The 5,808-nt window shown below is 39.0% G+C and overlaps 1 non-coding gene across 1 annotated transcript; it reads left to right on the top strand.

Moving 5' to 3' along the window:
• Nucleotides 1-1,486: 1,486 nt before the first annotated feature.
• On the top strand, nt 1,487-1,612 carry LOC123463215. Its single transcript, XR_006638806.1, has one exon. It is a non-coding gene; the product is annotated as a small nucleolar RNA SNORA20 (small nucleolar RNA).
• Nucleotides 1,613-5,808: the final 4,196 nt, after the last annotated feature.

Below are 5,808 nucleotides of genomic sequence, written 5' to 3'. Positions count from 1 at the left end.
CTCTATTATTGGACATGTATGGTGCTATGACAAATTCTTATTGCTGTCACTTGTAAAGATATGTGGTTAGTCTAATGAAATGGGACATGGAATAAGAAAGTTTTATTGGGAAATGTCAGAAAGTATAGCACATGAGGATTTGTAAATGAATGACATAGTGATCATTGGTGTTGTGGTGTTTACCATGGGGTGTTAGGGTGATGACATAAGAGTGGGAATAAATATAAATGGGTTGTCACAAGACACAAAAGCAGTGGAGTAGCTCAAAAAAGAGTTAGCTTTTGCTCAGAGAAAAAAATTCAGCAGTCTATTTGGGGATGGCCTGCTTACCCTGGACAGGGCCAACTATACAAGGCCAGTGACAAGGACAAAGAAGCATGGGGTTTACTCTGCCATTGAGTCAATTTGCCTATGTTGCTTTTGTTGGCTGAATTAATTACTTTTCAATCATTGATACGACTCAGTTATGAGAAGAAGGATTCATTTTGGCTCTGATTTAAGGGAATGCAGTCCACGCTGGCAGCAAAGCATGGCCACAGCAGTGTGAGGTAGCTGGTCACATTGCACATGTAACCAGGAAGCAGAGAGAAATGAATGCTGCTGCTCAGCAGACTTTGTCTTATTTTGCTTCCAGGTGGTCTGGACCTACCAGATCATGGGTGCTGCTACCACATTTAGAGAAAGTGGTTCCTCCTCAGTTAAATCTCTCTGAAATAACTTTGTAGATACTTCCCAAGAAATAATACCTAGATGATTCTAAATCTAGTCAAGTTGACAGAGAAGATTAATCTCCACATGTGTTGAACTTAAGTTCTAAAACAGAGTTGATAAAGTATATTAGCACTTCTCTCTCAACACACACCTCAGAAATAGCAGAAAAAAGAAAGAACTCTGTTCTTTGGTTAAGAAAAGTGGGTATACATATTTAAAAGTCTTTCAAAGAACTGTGCATAGACACTTTAATCTCAGCTGCTCTTACTCTTGACTAGAGAATCTTTTTTTTTTTTTCTTACAAATGACAGAGAATACTAGAGAGAACCAGAACGTATCAACATGACAGGAAAAGAAAGCCAACTGCCTACCACAAGACATGTCACCTCTACCACATCTACTAGAGCCCAGGAGACATTGCAAAGGTACTCTAGTACTTCCTCACTACTATCCTGACATCCGTCTACAGAGAGATGGTGACAGACACTAGGTCACTCAAAAGTCATCACAGAATCCAGAGGAAAACTCAAACTCAATACTAAATCAAACTTCTAACAAACCCACAAAGGCTCAGGGAACATTGTAGAAGAGGTGGCAGAAAGGTTGTAAGAGCCACAAGATAGGTAGGACTATCCTGAGGCACAGTCCACCCAGTCCCTTGCATAAAGAATGACTAAGGCCTTCAGGACTTTAGAGTGAATGCCAATAACTACACTGAGGAAGGCTACCAACAGTGGAATGGGGGCAGGGGAAGGGGGATGTGAGAATATAACTTTTTCCCATTTATTTTCTGCTATAGTCTCTCAGTGATATGAGCAGTTATATGCATAGGATAAAACAATACTGGACCATTGCAAATTGAGGTGAAGTATTTCATCTCCTCTACATGGTCTAGACATTGTTTAAAAAATTTAAAAATAAAAAATAATTTTTTTAAAAAATAAGGAAGAAAGAATATTAACATTAAAAATCTCTAGTTTAAAAAGAAATAACAGGGCTGGAAAGATTGCTTAGTGGTTAAGGCACTTACCTGCACAGACAAAGGACTTCTATTCAATTCCTCAGTACCCACGTAAGCAAGGTGCACAAGGGGGCGCATGCATCTGGAGTTTGTTTGCAGTGACTGGAAGCCCTATCACACCCGTTCTCTCTCTCTCTTTCTCTCTCTCTCTCTCTCTCCCTCGCTCTGTCTCTGCCTCTTTTCCTCTCTCAAATAAATAAATAGAAATGAAATATTTTTAAAAGAAATAACAGCAAAACAAATTACAATATCTAGTATATTGAGCATGTTAGTATCTGAGAGTTGGAAATTAGCAAAAAATAGCAGATTATGTGGTTCATCATTCTGGAGGACAGGAGTACAAGACTGGATGACTATATCTAGCAAGGGCCTTATGTTGCTTCACAATGTGGTAGAAAAGCAAAAGAGCCAGGAGGCATGTACAGAAAATTCCAAACACAAGGGACAGCCTCACTTTATAGCCATCCGCTGGCTAGTAGCTGATCAAGTCCTACCAGAGTAAGGATATGCCAATCCCATGAGAGCACAGTTAACCCCTTCATGAAGGCACAGCCCTCATGAGCAAACACCTGTTAAAGATCCCACTACCTTTCACCTCTGTTAAACTGAAGACCAAATTTCAAACCAAGTTTTCATACTGATTTTTATATCTATTTTCATTTATTAGTTTTAGACAAAGACATATGCTGGTACAAAGCCTCTTCAAAAATTATAAAATATGCAAATAAAAGTTCAAACTTCTCTTTGTTTGATGAAATTTGAGAAAACTCTATTTAAAAAATATTCTATCAGTCTTTGTGTGAAAGATCAGTACATCTCATTTTGCTTTCAAAAAGTCAGCAGGTTGGGCACATTTGTGTCAGAAGTGCTGCTCACTGCTCTCAACTGTTTAAACCACAATTAAGCATCTCATATTGTCTGCTGTGCTTTGGATTAAACAAAATAATAAGTGTGAACATCTGACAAGTTTAAACCACATTACCCTCTCGTTTGACACTTCCATCCAGTCTGCTCACGTCATTTCTGGGTATGAAATGAACTCTAATCAAAGACATGCCCATTCCAATTTGAGACAAAGAGCTTGGAGGTTTATAGAAAACTTCCTCTCTACACTGACCCACAACCTAAACAAAAGGTCAGAATCATTTAAGTTACTTCAAAACTGGTGGTTTTGATACAAGCCAGCAATGTGGTGTGGATGGAAGCCCATGCAATTCCTTTGTAAGCTGCTAAGTAAATAGAATGAAGCCCTGCTCTTGTTTACTCTGATATCATAGTCAACACTTTGGAGTCATTAGCTTTGGTCCCTTGAGTAAAGCTGCTTTTGAAACTCTCCATTTCACTGTCAAGGTCGACTTCTATAGTGAACAGACCCACAGCCCTGAAGGCCACAAGCTCCCCTCACATACACATGTTCAGCTCTCACAGGCATTAACAAAAGGGACTCCACAGACCAGAAGCAGGATAGAGGTTATCTCCTTCACTCTTTTTTGACCTGAAGATTAAATTCCAAAGAGATATAGTTTGAGTTTATCAAATATAGAATCCCCAAAGCCAGAATATAATGGAGTGAACTATAGGTGAAGCCCAGGTTTATTTACCACAGAAATTTAATTAGTATCAAGCAATATAATTGGAGATGTATTAAATTGTCTGTTCATCAAGATTCAAAGCCCTCTGCTTCAAATGTCACTGTTTTATAAGGAATGTAATAGTAAAGTTACTACCAGCGAGACTTGATAAAACCAATTACCATAATGTTCCCATACTGCATAAAAATCCTATGTCAATCTAGTTCATCCTGGTCTCTTACTCTGACACTACATACAAGGGTGAAGTTCTCTGCATATGTCCATTCACATTTTTTATGAAAAGATGCTTCAAGGGCTGGAGAGTTTGCTCAGCGGTTAAGGCACTTGCCTGCAAAGTCTCAGGACCTGGTTTCAATTCTCTAGAACCTACATAAAGTCAGATGCACATGGTGGTGCATGCATCTGAAGTTTGTTTGCAGTAGCTAGAGGCCCTGGCACACCCATTCCCATTCTCTCTCTCTTCTCTCTCTCTCCTATGCGTGTGGCAGTATCTCTCTGCTTGCAAATAAATAAAATATTCTTAAAGGATATTCCAAAATAGCACTAAAATTATCTAATTCCTAAATACCAAAGAATAAAATGCAATGGGTAAGTCCATATGCATGAGAAGGAAGTAGAAATGAAAATCTCCCTGGGCAGTAGTAGCTTCAATTATGAAAGTGCTGGACATTAACATATACCACAAAGACAAATGAATTAGGTAAGTCTTAAGGGGTCTCTCTAGATACCTATAAGCACCCAGGCTAGTATAATACTCACCAAAAGAATTAACTGGGTATGAAGCTAAGGCCAGCAAAACCTAAAATCCTTATGATCAGGAAAGGAAGAAGACAGCAAGACTAGAAAATTCCCCAAATGCCCTTTGACAGGGAAGAGATACTGCAGTCAAGGCCTCCCTTCATGGCCAATATCCTGGGTTTATGTTCATAGCCTATAGATCCTATAATTTACACAATCATTAGGTGTTCAGGCCAGTCCCCAGAAGCGTCCTCTGTACAGAACACCTCCTGAAGGATAGTGGACAGTAGCTGCAAGATGACTTAAGTGAAACTTCCAGACCTAGCTGTGGTTTGGGTATGAAATGTATGTGTGTTAAAGACTTGGTCTCCAGCATGGAAATATTTGGAAATGGTAGAAAATTTAAGAGATGAAGCCTAAGTGTGGCTTAGGTCAGTGGAGCTCACTCTTGCTCATTCTCATTTCATTTTTTGTTCTTTGTTTTTGTTTTATGCTTGTTGCTTGGTTGGTTGGGTGATGGGTTGGGTTTTCTTTGCTCACTGGATAGAAGGTGAAGCCTTTTTCCATGCCTTGCCACCATGATGGGCTCCTTGCCACAAGTCCAAAGACTCTGGGGCCAGTGGAATTTAAGCTGAAATCCAAAACTGTAAGCCGAAACCAAACTTTTCTCTTAGCAAGTTTATCTACCTCAGGTATTTGTTATGATAACAGAAAGCTGACTAGCACATAGACTATGTAAAAATACCTCCAGTGAAAAGTAATTTCTAAGTACTAGAAAGAAAACAGTGTACATCTGCTGGGCACACTACAGAATTTCTTTCATACTCAGGTACTTGTTCAAAATAGACATGAATAGTTTAGCTAGCTAGATTCAAGCAGTATCCCATGGACTATTCTGCCAATGTCTCTTTCAATGGGAGTAAATATTCTGTGGAGTGATCATGTGCCAAACCACGGCAGCCAAACACATGTCATGGATTGGGTCCAAGCATACAAGTTGCAACATGCTGTTCACCCCTTTGTGACTGAAAACTGGATGCTTATAATTGGTAGGCAGCTTCTCTGGTGTTTTAATGATTGGTTTCCTAGTTGAATTGTTTAGGTTTTTGTTTTGTTTGCTTTGTTCTGTGTAATTTTAACCAATGCTTCTTAGTGACTAGACCACCTAAGATATGTTCTAGGAAAAAAAAGATAGAGGAACATATTCCCGACTATGTAGCATGCAAAGATTTCTAGAACAAGTCCAGGCAGCACTAAATACAAAAGGAAAAACATGAAAAATGTGACTCAATTAAAATTAAATTGTTCTATTATCAAATAAACTTGAGAAAATAAACAGGTAAGAAACAAATTGCAATTGACACCTATAACTGAGAAGGGACTTATATCTCAAATACATGAAGAAATAATAATCAAAAACAACAAATTAGGGCTGGAGAGATGGCTTAGCAGTTCAGGCACTTGCATGTAAAGCCAAAAGGCCTAAGTTCAATTCCTCAGGACCCACATAAGCCAGATGCAGATGCACAAGGTGGCACATGTGTCTGAAGTTCCTCTGCAGCTTCTGAAGGCCCTGGTGCACCTATCCTCTATCTGCCTCTCTCTCTCTCTCAAATAAAAATAAATAAATAATTTTAAAGCAACAAATTAGGGCTGAGAAGATGGCTCAGTGGTTGCAGGTGCTTGCTATGCAAGTCTGCTGACCAGAGTAAAATCTGGACACAAAGTAGCCCCTGTGTATGTAAT

This window comes from Jaculus jaculus, chromosome 8 (assembly GCF_020740685.1).
Source record: "Jaculus jaculus isolate mJacJac1 chromosome 8, mJacJac1.mat.Y.cur, whole genome shotgun sequence".
In the NCBI taxonomy this organism is placed as follows: Eukaryota; Metazoa; Chordata; class Mammalia; order Rodentia; family Dipodidae; genus Jaculus; species Jaculus jaculus.
This window is presented reverse-complemented; position numbering and strand designations above follow the sequence as displayed.